This window comes from Vigna unguiculata, chromosome 7, assembly GCF_037176805.1.
Source record: "Vigna unguiculata cultivar grain cowpea cultivar isolate G323 ecotype 2 chromosome 7, ASM3717680v1, whole genome shotgun sequence".
Classification (NCBI taxonomy): Eukaryota; Viridiplantae; Streptophyta; class Magnoliopsida; order Fabales; family Fabaceae; genus Vigna; species Vigna unguiculata.
Genome location: NC_140798.1, coordinates 31,135,641 through 31,153,515, shown reverse-complemented (window position 1 = coordinate 31,153,515; position 17,875 = coordinate 31,135,641).

Below are 17,875 nucleotides of genomic sequence, written 5' to 3'. Positions count from 1 at the left end.
TTCCTTAATCTAAACAACTCCATCTTTACCTACAAATCAACTCAAATCAATGCAAATCACTCTCTCATATCCACACCCCAATCCAAACACAGCAGTAGAAATTTATACAAAGATTATAAATTTAAGAAACTAAGACTGCTATGTACGAACTAAAATAATAATTTATTAAATATTAAATTATTGAGTTGATATATTTTAATTTTTATGGTAAATCAATTTAAAAACAAATTAAATGGATAAAAAGATAAAATAACTCTTTAGTGAGACAATTTTTTTATAGATTAAATATGTGTTTGGTCCCTTAACATAACTAAAAATTGGAATTAGTCAAAACTTTGGACCAATTTAGTTTCTGATCTTTACAAATGCGAGGATTTAGTTATTTTCAACAAAATTTTGGTAACTTTATTTGACTTTCAAACATGTATATCGGTTAATATTGAAGTAAAAATGTCTGAAATGTTATAAACAACTCAAATGTATATTATTTTTTTATATAATATTATTTTAAGAAATAAAATTAAAATATAATTTTCAATTTTTAATTTTATTAAATAACCAAGTATTAAAAGTATAAAATAAAAAAATTTATTTGATATTAAATTATAGAGTTAAAATATATTTAAATTTTATGGTAAATCAGTTTAAAAAAAATAAATGGATAAAAAAATTAAAATAATTCTTTAGTAAGATAATTTATATTTCAGTTTTCAAAGTTCTAAGTATAATATAATTTATCTCTTAAATAATAATTAAAAATTATACTATATTACATTTGGGAAAGGTAGTTACATTAATGGGGCATCAGAACAAGGTTTCATGCAAGATTTGTGAAATGCATTGGTCTTAAGATTTGTTTTTTACAAATACTAATACAAATTCAAATGGCAAACCATAAAAATAGTGGCTTGTCGAAGCAGTCCAAACTATCAAAGACATGATTGTTCTTCGATTAAGAAATCAAAGATATGAAGAAACCACATAGTCACAAGGTTTAGTTGATTTTGAAAAAAAAAAACTCCACAAATTTTTAGAAGTGATAACCCAAAAAAAAATGAATTGTGGGTTAAGGAAATAGAGAAAATAGGAGAAGATGTTTATAAGTTTGAAGAATAAGGAAGATACTCTATGTTCTTTTTTCACCCAAAAGAATGTACTGACCTAAATTGAGAAAAATAATAGGAATATTAAAAAGTTCTGATTTTCCTACACGTATTCATAAGTGTAGATTTCTGAAAAAATTTAAAAACAATCAAAACAACAATAAAAGAAGATATTTTGGACACTAGGCAAATAGAAAGAGAGAAAATGAAGGAAAGTCTTACGATCGCCTCCGATGGAGATTTCAACCCAGCCAATTTCCATTAAGAAATTCTACTAGACCTATAAATAATCAAATCAAATATTTTAAGTGTGGACAAAAGATCATCAGGCTAAAGATATTATCATCTTAAAGGACATGTCTATTTGAAGTGTGTAAAACATGGTCATGTTTTAGTTTTCAAAGATCTATCGTAATGTGCCAGACTTTGAAGAGTGTGGTGGCCAGACTTTGAAGAGTGTGTTGCCAGACTTAGAATATGTAATTAAAATTTATTCTTACAATTCCCTTTTAATTTTAATTTTATCTTTCCAATTTTAACCTTTTTATTACAAATAACAATTTCAATTTAATTTAATATCATTTCCATTATTAGTATTTAAATCTATATTATATTTATCCTCAAATGTAAAATGATAATCATATAATGTTATCTTTTAAAATATTCTTTTTAATTTATTATACTCATCACATCATTCACAAACTTTCATTTCAAATATACTTAAATCACGCAACTTTTTCCTTAATCCAAATAATAACACAATCTCTTATTTATTTCCTCAAATTCATCTACTCACTCTCTTTAAAATATTATCCTCAATCCAAACACTCTCGAAACTTATGTTCACGTGCGCAAGTTGAGGCTCACATTCCCTACATTCCTGCTATTTTAAAAGATATGATTCTAATCTTAATAACAATATGGGTGGCATGGTCTGATCGGTTAGAAAGTCAGCTCTAGACGACTCCTAATGTATAGGATAATGATATTTTGATCGATTTTAACTCACTTTTAATCCACTACTACAATCACCATTCAATTATCTATTTTGATTTATTTAGTAGTAGGATGTGATGATCTAAAGATGATTAGAGTGATGGATTAACAGTGAATAAAAGAAAGAGTAAAAATATCATTATCCTAATATATATATATATATATATATATATATATATATATATATATATATATATATATATATATATATATACCATCACCTTTTCACTCATCCATGACTAGAGTTGTCAAAATGGATTGGAATCCGCAAGCCAACCCGGCTTAACATTGGTTCGGGTCGGGTTAGGTTGAAAATTTTTTACAAATTTCGATACGGGTTGATTTTTGATCTGATTCACTTAGAGCCCGGCTCATCCGGATTGAACCTGTGGTGGTGAGTCGAGTTGGCTCACCAATCTGCAAATAAAGGGTTACGAAATTGTTTTTTTTTTAAATTTGGATTTTGCATTTAGGTAAGGTTAGGTTGTTTTTTTTAGCCAACGCATAAATAATTTATTTATTTTTTTGTGATTTTGATTTATATTTGGACTATATTAAAGTTTATTTAGATTTTAATTAGAATTATAATTTAGTTTTAACTCAAAAATAATAATAAACTGTATACTTCATAAATAAAAGTATCAAATCCTTAAATTATTTTCCTTAAAAGTTAATCTTAAAATTTTCCATAAAAAGATTAATTAAACATTCTTTTTTTTTTCTCTGTAAGAATCGAGTTTAAGGCTGGATTTGTTTAGATTACAATTTCCTACAGAGACTCTAAAGAAGAATCGAGTTTGAACGTCTGAATTTTTTTTGATAATATCTATTTCTGATTTTTTTTTTCCTATCCTTAAATCTAAAGAAGAATATGAACAAATATAAAATAAGTGTTTTTCGTGTAACGGAGCACTTTGTTAGGCAGAGAAACGAGAATATTGCCTTTTAACAAGATTATATTCTTGGACAATTTATTAAGTAAGTAATATATATTTATATCATGATAATTTTTTTATATTATCTTTTAATTCTATAATTTTTATTTTAAAATAATTAAATAAGTTCTTATTTTAAAAATGATGATTAGATTATTTTTCTAATACTACTTTTATGAAATTATATATATATATATATATATATATATATATATATATATATATATATATATATATATATATAAAAGAAACGTTGTCAGTACTAGGAAGCATCGGTGCTTCGCATTGAAAATATGAGGAGAGTTTATCATATAAAATTATAAAATTTTATTTCATATCGTGAAAAAATAAAAAAAATTTGAGAAAAATTAATTTTTTAATTTCACTATTTAGGATGTAAAACCCTCTTTTTATTCTGTCCTAAAGTAAAGGGTTGTCCTTGTAATTGGGCCTAAGGCTGACCCAAGTGATAAAACTAAACCCTAATCTGTCCTAACACACTCACCCTCACTCTTCACAGAATCAGCCGTCACGCCTTCTACTCCGAGAGAGAGCTCTGCTAGGGTTCAGCCGCCTTTTCGCATCCAGTGGGCTCGAACCAGTTTTTCGCTTCTCGTAAGTCCATTCCAACTCGTGCTCGTACGTCCTTCGGTGTTTCTTCATGTTTGTTTTCAACTAGGATTCCGTAATGAGCTTATCTTGTGATCTGCTCCGTTGTTTTTCCAGTTCCTAAGCATACCCTAAAGCTATGGTGTCCGTGATTGCTGTTGAGTTCCTGTACTAGCATATTCCAGGTAAGGGAAGCTAGAACCCCTTTGTCCGGTGTGTTTGTGATGTGTGTACTATTGATTTAATGATTTTTCGAGTTTGATAAACTGTTATGGATGTTTGAACTGGCTGGTTTTCTAGTTTGGGATATGTTTATGCGTGTTGCAGGCGTGAACAGTGGCAAACACTGATAATCTCACCCAGGCGAGCTCGCCGCGCCCAGGCGAGATGTGCAGAGGCTCGCCCAGGGTTTTCTGCGCGAGTGGTCGCCCAGGCGACCAGAACGCGTTTTGAGCGAGCAGATGTCTCGCTTAGGCGAAGGGGATCTCGCCTAAGCGAGATTGCGCAGGGGCCACTGTCCTCTTTGTCGAGCTCTCGCCTAGGCGGAGAGGAGCTCGCCTGAGCAAGAACCATTCTCGCTTGAGCAAGACCCTCCAGCCTGAGCGAGGAGCTAGGCGAGGATGCGTTCCGAGATGTTGTTTCCTCTGTGCTTGAATGTTTAAATTGTGCTTATATGGGTTATTGTATGATGGCTTAATGAGAATGAGTATGCATGATTGGGAAGGGATTATATGTGGGTGATTGTGAGCTTGTCATGATTTCTATATGAGTTGTACATGAGAAGTTGGATACGTATATATGTGCGTGTGGTCACAAATTTGGCATGAGCAACAATGGATTTTGATGGTTGGTAAACCAGTGGCATGGTTTTGGTATGAGGAGAAACACTTTACTCATGGTTGGGAATAACGAGTTGGTATTGATTCGACATGTGAGAAATGAGGATTTGTTACGGATGTTGGTATGAAATATCATGTGTAATGTATGTGAAAATTCTTGGCTGTTCATATATGTAGGTCCGTGTCAGTGCGTAATTCCTTGTAGTCTCTAGGTGAGACTTTCAAGGTCGTGCTTCAGTGGTCGGGACGTAATTCCATGGCCCTTGTTAGTGGGTGTCCATGGTGGTGCCCCATCTATATGGTCTGGTAAGGATTCAAGGTAAGGTTGCATCCTGACACTCTAAGGGGTCAGTTAGTCTCACTTAGAATGGACTGACTCCTGTGGTGAGAGTAGCAGGAGGCCTGAAATTCACTAAGAGCTAACCTTGTGTGTGAGGGAAATTGATTCATTATAACACTTGTAACACTTAGCTCGGGGGTGAGCAGCTCGGGGGTGAGCAGAGGTATCCACCACAAGTGCAAGCATCCGCTGAATCCGACCAGGCTATATGTATCCGGATGAGTCGAGTCTTAGTGTATTGATTGAAGGGTCATAACATGCTTGGGTGATAGATGTATATTGTATGTGTGTATACTGAATTATGAAAGTACATTTGACTGCATGGTAGATGTGTTGGCTCTAGCTTACCCTTTCTTTTTGGTTGCTCTGTATGTTGTTCTTCTATCTTCGCGATGATCATCAATTTTATTGATGGGAGCAGATGCAAGAGGTAACCGTGGTCAGCAAGGGAGAGACGAATCCGCTGCTTAGCCTTGGGCTAGACCTTCTGTCCTTTTTGGGCTATCTTTGGGGCTACGGCCCATGTACTTGTCTGCCTTTATATTTCTCTAGGAACCCAGTAAACTGTTTAATATGTTTCCTCTATTTTTTTTGGTGGCATCCTGTATGGTGTTATATTCAAACTCTAAGACTGCATTGTTATATTATAATTGTGTGACGTTTCTTTAATTACGCGTATTAATTAAATGGGACGTTACATAGGACAAACTATTTAAAAAAATCATTAGTAAAAAACAATTATATTTAATTATTATCTTTAAAGAAAGTAATAAAAAGTAAATTAAGAGTGTTTTTATCTAGGAACACTTTTTTAATACATTTATCTTGGAACAATCTTGACGGCACATGTTTAAGCCAGAAGAATCTTTTTATCCAAGAAGATAGTATTCCCCACTACTCTTTTTTCTTCTTTTTTTAAGAAATAGGAAGTTATGGAATCAATAACATTTTTTAAGAATAATTGATTATTAAGTCACAGGAAAAATTCATCCCTCAAACTCTCAAAGACAATGATGATCGTTAGAAAAAAAAAATAATTGTTTTGCCTTTTCCATTCCACAGTCATAAAGTTACAATCTAGTCGCGATTCAGACTATGAAACATACCCATCATCATGTATACAAAACTAAGAATAAATACATTTAATTGATGAAAATAGTGAATCAAATTTTCTAGTCTTTAATTGAATCTTAAAATATTAGTCACGTTTACTTCGTGTTAAACAGACACTCGTATCAAATTCAACCTTTCTTAACGAAGTTTATTTATATTGGATCTAGAATAAAATTGTCAAATTTAACCATTCATACATAACTAAGGTGTTAAGGTATAAACGGGGGATGATATCAGTTAACTTCGGCTTAACATCTCAAAAATTTTCACATTTGAGATGATCGAAGAAAGATATACTAAATAATTAAGGGTTGAATATATTTTTAGTTTATGAACTTTAATAAAAATTGAAATTAGTTCATGTTTGAAATTAGTCCTAATTTTAAAAATGTTTAGATTTAGTCATTTTAATCAAAATTTGTTAAGGTTATTTGTCATTTTAACAATGTTTTATGATAATATTTGAGTTGTTTACACCATTTGACACATCTTCGCTTCAGTGTTAGTTGAAAAATGTGTTTGAAGCGTCAAATAAATTTAACAAAATTTAGTTAAAAAAATTAAATTCACTGATTTCTAAAGTTAAAATACTAAATTGGATCAAGTTTCAAAAATAGATTAATTGCAATTTTCACTTAAAGTATTTAACTTAATACTTAATAGAAATAAACTTTATAAATCAAATTTGATTATTTTATTATAAAAAAGTTCGAGTTATAAAGAGAAAACTTATATAGTTAGAGAGTTTTATTTTATAAAAGTTACAATCTTTCTATATTTCTTTTCTTTTCATGTACTATCTTTCTAAAAGCTTTTAATGTTTAAAAATCGGAGTATACTATTCGAATCTTAAAAGAGAGTACTTGTATTCTAGTGAGTCAAAATTTTCAATAAAGTAAATTTATTTTTTGTTCTTTTCTCCATTTTATCTTACATGCATGAGATGCTTTTTTGTGATTTAATGTGACTAATAAAAGTTCAAGGTAAATCTATGTTTGTTTTATCATTGGGGTGTGTTCATATCATTGATCTGAGTTTTTTTGGTACAAATAAAATATTTGTGTGACATAGAGTCGATGAAACTTCGTCAAGATAAAAAGCTCGAATTCAAGTAAGGAAACTAACCCTTTTGATTGTTTATTTTGATCCAATTGGTTGATTAAATGGTATAAATTATATTTGTGAAGAGATATAAAGTTTGGAAATACTAGTTATTTATTAAGTATTGGTTGGATGTTGGGAGTTGAATGATTTTGTGTAATTGAGGACTAAATTGAGGATAAGTATATTAGTTTGACTAATTGGCTCATGGTATTGTGTTTTAAAACTAAAATGTACCTATTGAGGTCTAAAATGTGAAAGAAACACTAGTTGGAGCCGATAAATCAAACCACTTGTTGGGTAAGCCCAGTGGAAATGGCTTCTAGTGATTAAAAAAATTTAAAAGAAAAAATAAAAAAAAATTAAAAAAATTTAAAAGAATTCAAAAGAACCACAAAGTGACACGTGATAGTTATTGTTAATGACAATTAATGATTTAAACTGTGTTAGCAAAAAAGGATCCAATTAAACAAAATTGATGAAAATTGAGACCTATTTAAACACAAAACCAAAATTAAAATTTATTTAACAAAACTTGACAAAAATTTGAAAAAAAAAATATTTTAACCTTTATCATGTGAGTCTTCCTTTATCCTTTATCTTTGAAGACTACTATAATAAATTGGAAATATTTGCATCAGTTCTACAGCTATGGGCTTCAGGATCCAATTCAGCGTCGAAAGCAATCATTATGGATCGATTTTAAACTAGTTTACACATAGAGAACGTACCATAGTCTACAGTGATAATTACAATGAAGAAAAGAGGAGTTATGAGGGGTATTAAATGGATACTGTTATAAAAGTTGACTAATTCTTATGTGTAATTACAAAAACAATTAACAAAAATAGTTACACTCATATCAATACTTTCCTTCAAATTGGTGTGAGAAGAAGGAAAATTCTCAACTGCAACTCACGAAAATAATCTCAATAAGGAACGACAAATAAACTCGATATGTAAATATTGTCTGAATCTGTTTCTGTTTTGATAGAGAATCTTTGTATTGATTATGGATGACAAAAATACTCGCGTCCATGGATATATGTGGATAAAATTCGCGACGGATAGTTACTACTCGCGGGTAGCGTATAACGACTATTTTAATATCCGCTTATAAACGAGTCGGGTACGGGTATCATACTATCCGTACCGCGGGTACCCGTTACCCGCAAAAGATTAAAATTAAAATTTAATTTATATTTTATTAAGTTAAATTTAATTAAAATTAACAGTATATTTTATTATGTCAAATTTAATTATAACTAAAATTTAATTTAATTTTTATAATTTTATATTAAAAAATTTATAAAATGTATATTTTTTTAAATATTTGAGGGTATCGGGTATCCACGGGTACCCGCAGGTTTTAAAAATATCCGCGGGTATTTTTTAAGCGGATACCTGGCGAGTAAAAGGGCGGGTAGTGGGCGAATTTTTTTTTGCGGGTCGGGTTGCGGGTAGGCACTATTCGTGCCCGACCCGACCCGTTGCCTTCCCTAATATTGACTCGGTATGGGTATGAGAAATTCTCGACTTTTTCAACTAAGTATGAGGATGAATTTGAGAATGTATATATCCGCATTGTCCCCATCTCTACCATATATCTGTTTCCGTTTAAATTATTAAAATATTCATAGTCAATTAAGTAAACTTATATATATATATATATATATATATATTAATACACACTTTCTATTTTTATTTCTTCTAATTGTTTGGTTTGCCATAAAATTTATTCGCATCTCCAATATACTTTACATCTTATCATAACATTTATGATATTATGTTATGTTCAACACTCTCAATTTGAGTGTTCAATAGCATGAACCTTTAATTTACTAGCTAATATAAAAAAATTATCTTCTTTGCTCTATTATTATTAATTTTTGTTTCATTTGAATATCTATTTTGTTTCGCTAAAACAATTTTCGTTATTTCTCAGTCATTGATTATGTTGATATTTGAACATTTTTCTTAGATCTCTAAAGTATTTTTCATTTTATCATATCCTTAATTATATATTTGTTTTCCTTTATACGATTTCATTCATGGTCTCTCAAATTGTTTATAAGACATACATTTGATAATTTTTTAATATTTTTATTTATTTTTTATTTTTATAATGTAAAATGCTATTTTGATATATTTATATAATTATTTTTTATTTTTTAACTCATTATCATACTGAAATTTTGTCACTATAATTGTATAAATAAAATTTATTTACTATAATATAAAATTTTAATGTAATTTCCATTTTTTTATCACCATCCAATATATATTAAAGTTCAAAAGATACAATACTATATTAAAATTTTATATTTTATTATTAACGGGTAACCCGGCTCGACCCGTCACGGGTTGGCCACTTAGTGAGCCAACCCAACCCGACTCACTCATTAGCGAGCAAAAAAAAATTCTAATCCGGTCCGGTCCACCACGGGTTGGTGGGTTAAACGGGTTGGCTCACTAGTTCACTTAATTAAAAAATACAATTTTATTTTATTTTGTTTCAGTTAAAACTAAATTATATGATTGCAAATTTATTATATGTTTTAGTTTTCATGAAATTTTAATTGGTTTTCTAATTTGAAATGTATACAATTATAATATAATTTTTTTCTAAATATTTGATATTAAAGAAACAATCATTCTCTTGATATTGAATATTTAATAATAGGGTTAAATATGTTTTTGGTCCTTCAAGTTTCAGCGAAATTTGGAATTAGTCCCTCATCAAAACTTTTGACCAATTTAGTCATTCATCTTTCAAAATGCGTGAATTTAGTCCTTTTAACCAAATTTTGTTAAGTTTATTTGACGCTTCAAGCGTATTTCATGATAGTATTTAAATTATTTACATTGTTTGATACATTTTTGCTTCAATGTTAACTTAAATACTATCATGAAATGCGCTTGAAACATCAGATAAACTTCACAAAATTTGGTTAAAAGGACTAAATTCATACATTTTGAAAGATGAAGGACTAAATTGGTATAAAGTTTTGATGAGGGACTAATTCCAAAATTCACTGAAACGTGAGGGACCAAAAACATATTTAACCCTTAATAATATTATGTTTCCTTTGTCATAATTTTTTATTATTTTATGAAACTTAATTAATTAAAATTGAAATAATAAGAAAGCGGGTATGGATACGAGTATATACTCGTTACCCGGTGGAGATGAGACAAAAGTTTGATACTTGTTGGGTTTGTGTATGGGAATGAGGATGAGTTTTTTTTTTTATGGGGATGGATATGAGATAATGAAACTGTAAAACTCATTAAAGGATTTTAAGATTTATAATTCTCACACGATAAATTATAATAGATCACTAACCTTGATCCATGAGAGATCATGTGAATACGCGTTCTTCAATTTACAATCTTGTGTGCTCTTCAACCACCGTTTCCCAATCTATCTCTTTGCCTTTCTTTCTCTTCTCACACGTTCTTGATGGGTTACCGTGAAAAGAACCTTATGACCAGAGACAGAACCCCAATTCTTTTCATAAACCAACGTCCATCAAGTTGGTTTTATTTTATCTTTATCTTTTATTTTATTTCATTATCACTTCCTATAATAATAATCAATAAGTCTTTATATTTTATTAAATCACAATTGGGCCATCATAATATTTCAAATGAGTCACTAATAAAATTAATTCGTCAATTAATTCTAACATTCTCTCACTTGACTCATATGGTGTCATAACATTATGTGATTTAATACATAAACATAATGCACAATAAAAGACCTTGCATAAATTGGTTCCATCATTATTCATAATTAAAGATACAGACATAATAAGAGTCATGGCGGTCACACATCATTTGATCGACATGATCCCTTCCATGTACTACTATATCATCCCTTTCTCCTTAATATGACCTTAAAAACGAGAAGTCCATAATGGGTTCAAACATAATGTCATTTTACAAAGCAATAACATAACATAATTTGTTTTCTTCATCATAATTTGCATGCATAAACATAAAGAAGAAAATACAGATTTCAGAAATTTATACATTAGGAGCTCAGAGTGTCACATAAACATTAAAAAACATTAACATTCAACATTTAACATTCACTAGTAGACATAATGCCCATATTCTTTACATGACCAGCATACAATTTGGGCGGTAACCCTTTTGTTAAAGGGTCAACAATCATAAGATCTGTGCTAATATGTTCTATTGACACTTTACGTTTCTGAACTTCTTCTTTAACGGCAAGGTATTTCAACTCCATATGTTTAGAACCTTTAGAATACTCGTCGTTTTTAGAAAAGAAGACTGCTGCGGAATTATCACAATAAATTTTCAGCGGCTTGGAAATACTATCGACTACTCCAAGTCCTGAAATAAAGTTCCGCAACCAATTAGCCTGAATTGTGGCCTCAAAGCATGCCACAAATTCAACTTCCATGGTGGATGCAGCTAAAACAGACTGCTTCGCACTTTTTCATGAAATCGTTCCTCCGGCTAAAAGATACACATAACCAAATGTAGACTTTCTTGTATCCACACAGCCGGCAAAATATGAATCTGTATAACCTATCACCTCAAGGTGATCAGATTTTCTATAAGTAAGCATGTGATTCTTTGTTCCTTGTAAGTATCTTAAAACTTTCTTTGCAGCTTTTCAATGCTCCAGACCAGGATTACTTTGGTATCTACCAAGCATACCAACTACAAAGCTAATATCTGGCCTCGTACAGGTTTGAGCATACATCAAACTCCCAACAACAGATGCATAAGGGATATTTTCCATCTGTTTTCGTTCCAAATCATTCTTTGGACATTGCATGAGACTAAACTTGTCTCCTTTATGTATTGGAACAGGAGATGCTGAACATTTATCCATTTTGAATCTCTCTAAAACTTTATTAATATATGCATTCTGAGACAAACCTAACAGTCCTTGTGATCTGTCACGGAATATTTCTATCCCTATCACATAGTATGCCTCACCCATATCTTTCATTTCAAAGTTATTAGAGAGAAACCTCTTAGTCTCACTTAATAGACCAAGATCATTAGTCGCAAGCAAGATATCATCAACATACAGAATCAGAAATATAAACTTACTCCCACTGACCTTCAGATATATACACCGATCAACGGTGTTTTCCTTAAATCCAAAGGACACAATAGTATCATTGAACTTAAGATACCATTGCCGAGAAGCTTGTTTAAGTCCATATATCAATCTCTTAAGTTTACACACCATGTGCTCCTTTCCTTCTTCAGCGAACCCCACCGGTTGGTCCATATAGACATCCTCTTCTAAATCCCCATTCAGAAAAGCAGTTTTAACATCCATTTGATGCAACTCAAGATCATAATGAGCTACTAATGCCATGATAATTCTAAAAGAATCTTTCTTAGAAACAGGCGAAAATGTTTCCTTATAGTCAATGTCATCCTTTTGAGTAAAACCTTTGGCAACAAGACGGGCCTTGTAACGTTCAATATTGCCTTGAGAGTCACGCTTAGTCTTAAAGACCCATTTACACCCAACTCTCTTGCATCCTTCTGGAAATTCCACAAGGTCCCATACGTCATTATGTGCCATTGATTTTAGCTCATCTTTCATGGCATCTAACCACTTATCAGAATTATCACCATTAATGGCTTCTGAAAAAGAAATTGGATCATTATCAATACTTAAGTCATTTTCTGACTCTTGTAGATAAACCACATAATCATTCGAAATAGCAGACTTTCTATCTCTGTGAGATCTTCTTAATAATGTTTCTTGTGGTTGTTCTACTATCGGTTCATTATTAACCTCGGGATCATTAATTTGTTGTTCTTCTTGATTGTTGTGAGTTTCTACAGCATGTGGAACAACAACTCTTGATAAAGAAGTACTAGTTATAGGAACTTGTACTCTAACTTCCTTAATCTCCACATTTCGTGAAGCTTCACTCTCACTGGTTTCACCATTTTCAATGAACCGAGCATTTCCAGTTTCAACGATTCTTGTACTATGGGTAGGACAGTAAAACATATACCCCTTTGATTTTTCTGGATAACCAATGAAAAATCCACTGATTGTTCTTTCATCCAGTTTCTTTTCTTGCGGATTGTATATTCTTACTTCTGCCTGACAACCCCAAACATGCAAGTGTCTCAAACTGGGTTTCCTATTCGTCCATAACTCAAAAGGAGTCTTTTGAACAGCTTTACTAGGAACCCTGTTCAACAAATACATGCCAGTCTTTAAAGCATACATCCACAATGATACAGGTAAACATGAATTACTTAACATACTCATAACCATATCCATTAAGGTTCGATTACGCCTTTCTGATACACCATTTTGTTGTGGTGTGCCTGGCATTGTGTATTGAGCACAAATACCACGTTTCTCAAGGAACTTTGCGAACGGACCAGGGTGTTGTCCACTTTCATCATATCTTCCATAATACTCACCACCTCTATCAGACCTTACAATTTTCACTTTTTTGTCTATTTGCCTTTCCACTTCATTTATATAAACTTCCAAGGCATTTACTGACTGAAATTTCTCATGCAGTAGATAGACATGTCCATAACGCGAAAAATCATCAATAAAGGTGATGAAGTACTTCTCTTTATTGAAAGAATTTACATCAAACGGACCACATATATCGGTGTGTATGATTTCAAGAAGCTGAGTGCTTCTCGTGGCTCCTTTCTTTGTGTGTTTAGTTTGTTTTCCTTTAATACAATCCACACACACATTCAGATCAGTAAAATCTAAATCCTGAAGGATTTCATTCTTTACTAATCTTTGCATTCTTTCTTTATGCCACAAGTAAGCAGATCGTTCATCCACTAAACTACGTTTAGTGCCAACATTGTGATGCAAAGTCATAAGAGTTTCAACATATAAATTATCCAAATTCAATTTATATAAACCATCATAAAGTGTACCAGATCCAATCATAAAAGTACGCTTAAACAAACTGAAACAATCATTCCCAAACTTAAAAGAATATCCAGCAATATCAAACTTAGACAAAGAAATTAAATTCCTAGTGATACTAGTTACATAAAAAGTATGCAAAAGTAATAATTACTTACCACTCGTCTGATACTAAATAAATAATATGTCGCATTACCTATTTAAGAAATACATGTATATTTATGGCGTTGAATTTGGGTTAATAAACATAATGTTTGGCTTAATTGGTAACTAAGAAAAATTACTTAGTTTGTAGGATAGTTTTGAAAGTTTTTAGATATTTTATTTATCTTACTAGTTAATAATATTTGTATATAAGCTATAAAGAGTTTGGGGCATTCCAAATGCTCTGTTAAATATATTTTACTTTATTGATAAAAAAACATGTATATTTTAGAAAAGTTATTTTATAAATTTTCAAATGAAATTAAAATAAAATTACAAAAAAATATATAAATTTAAATGACAAATTAAACAAAAGTTAAAACCTAAGTTCCAATTGATATTACTTAAAACATACCCAAAATAGAAGTAATTTAAAAAACAATTCTAATAAAATCACACTCTAAACCGTTTTCCTACTTAATATATTTACTTTGACTTACTGAAACAAATAAAGTACAAATAAAAGTTATAAAGAATTAAACTAGTGATACTATTAGAAGAATTATGATGGAATAGTAAGAGAATACTTCTAACATTATCATTATTACTTTTTCTAATACTATATTAGTTTCGTTTTATCCGCTTTCAATTTTGAAGAGCTTGAAAATTTAAAATCAATTCATTAATTATAACAATTAATTTTAACGGATATAAATATAAAGGTTGAAGTGTAAATTTATTTACTTTTTATCTGTAATAAAACTTTTGACATATATCGATGTTTCCAAAGTGTTTGGATATAATTTACTATGATGTGAACTAATAAATCCACTAGTAGTATCAAATGAAAAATCATAAGAAATTATTCATAAAATAATTGATAAAAATATCTTAGCAATCATATGTGAGATTGGATATTTTAATCTGTTAGTCTTTCAATAAACAAAGATGTCAAATTCTCCATCTGGATTAGTTAGTCTCAGTTCCTCTAAATAAGAATCAAATTATAACTTATAATTTGATGGTTTACTTTTCCAATGCAATCTAATTTTTTCAAAATCTTTCCTCCAAACATCTTTTCTTCCAACAACATTCTCACCTACATTTATGGTTGAATTTTGACATGAAAAAAATTGACTTCTTACCTTTCATGTCCATTTTGTACTCTCTAACCGAGTCTTAAAAAATAATCTTCATCTTTTCAATTTCACAATCAAATTACTTTGTGGATCCCTTGGTAAAATTCTTTAGTAATGCCTAATATTAATTACAAAATGGATATGTGCATCGATAAATTTCATCAGTAAAATAGGCATCAAAGTCCAGCTTTAACTTTGATCATGTGGTGATAAAATTCATCGATAAATTTGTTGGTAATTGAAATTTTGTAAATTTGTCTGTAATTGTATTTTTTAAAATTCGTTAGTAGTTTTGTTGGTAAAATGAGTGATGATTTTTCCATCAGATGAAGTATTTGTTATAAATTAAATGGACACGAGTGAGAAGAATAAAATAAAAAGGGAGGAGAAAAAGGAAGAGGACGAGAAAGAAGAAGAAAAAGAGGAGGTGGTGGTGACAACGACGATATCACCAATGACAACAACGATGGATAAGGAGAAAGAAGAGGAAGAGGTAAAGGAGGAGGTTGAGGAGGAGAATGAACAAAAGAAGGATGACGAAAAGGAGGAGGAACCAAAGGGAAACGACAATAACAACAACGAGGAGAAGGAAGAGGATGCAGAAGAAGAAAAGGAAAAAGAAGAAGAGAAGATGAGGAAGAAGACCAAATCACGATACTTACTGACGAATTTTATCAACAAATTTCAACATATTGTCTTAGTTTATGCCATGGGTGTTAATTATATCAATTATAGTGGGATCTAACTTATTTGAAAAATAACAAACACACTCAAAGTCTAGAGATGCATATTAAAAGTACACATAAAAATCATATTAAACTAAACCACAAGTAGTAGAGATAAAAAAAATACACAAATTACCAATATCAAATAGTTGTGAAAGCATATTGCCTGTGAATCCAAAATATTTGACCATAGTTGTGTGTCAAATTTTGGGTTGGATCATATAGATCAACATCAACCTCAAACAAATAAAAAATAAAAGTTATTTATGAGTAGATAAAAATCTTAATGTGTGTGACTCTTGTTCCCACTTGTAAGTTCAACCACCACTTACCCACCTACTTGCTTAATGTGTGTCACAAAAATGGTAAGAATAAAAGTCACATAAAAGATGTAATCAACCTTAACTCCCCTGCCCTTAGAAAGAATAACAACAAGTGGCTAACTCATATAAGGAGAATAATCAAGAGTGTCGAAAGGAGGGTTAAGAGTGCAAATGTAATGGTAGCAAGAGAGTGTGAAAGAAAGCATAATTTACCATTGACGATAAAGACGTCATGATAATACTTAATGAATATGAATACATATCCAAATACTTGACGTGGAAGAAAATGAATGAAATTAGAGGAAGAAATCTAATCTAACCTAAGAAAAAAACATAAAATAAAATAGTATACAAAAATTTAATTGTTTTTTAACGGGTGATGAATACTTGCGACTACGGATAGTATGATATCAGCCACAACCCTGTTAAAGACAGGATGCTAATTTATCTCTTACTTTTTACCTATGAATATCCATTTAAAAGTATCCACTTTGTACCCATAGCAAATTTTATTTACGATTATCCCAAGTATGAATATTTGTGCCATCCTTAGATTGTGTGAATGTTATCTTGCCTCGTCTTCTTGCTTACTTGTCTTCACATGTTAAGAAATGTGAGGCTTTGTAATTAATATAAAATTAATGTTGCGGTTAATGTAAAATAAAGTGTGACTTTTATTATTTTCAATGAAAACATGTTAGATAACAAAAATGATCTTATCAACAGTGATAGCAAGGAAAATCCCTTGATCATTGTAGATTGAAGGTTATCGGGTTGCATGACGAACTCACTATTTAACACATTTAAATAAAAACAATAAAAATCACTTGTCATTTTATATTAACTTCAATATCATTTTTATATTAACTATAAAACTTTACATTTCTTAAAATGTAAAAATAAGTAAAAACACGGAACAAGGTATTGTCACCCAATAAAAAAAATTAAAAAAGGACTCAATTGAAAATTTTACAATTTTTGAATATTTAAAATAGACAAATAAAGTTTAATAGGAATTAAATTAAAAATACCTAAATTTATCATTATCTATGAATTTAATTAAGACGATTTTTTTCCAAAGATAACATAGAAAACAATTATTAATATAACGATTTTATTTTCTTAATGCAAATATTTAAAAATAAAATTGAAATGAAATGATAAGTATACGGTATCTTCATTTATAAATATTATTTTCATATTCCACAAGTTAACTAACTTTAAAACAAGGCGTTCGAAAAGATTATAAAACTAATTTAACTTAAAAGAAACTTTCAAGCCGTAAAAGCCTAACATTTACTTATTTTTACTTGTTCAACATTTCTTTTATTTGTACCTCGTTGCATTTTATTATTTATTATATCTTATACTTACATTTTCTTTCTCCCTCTCAGTTATTTCTTTTTTATCAGCAATAAAAAATTAATTGAATAAAAGAAACACTTAGGTATCCCAACACTTTTACAAATAAAAGAAAATTGGAAATAGAAAGATAAATGTTGTTTAACTCATGTAAGGTAGGAATCGAAGAAGTATGTTGTTTTTATATTTTTACAAACAAAAGATCCATTCAATTTTAGTTTCAA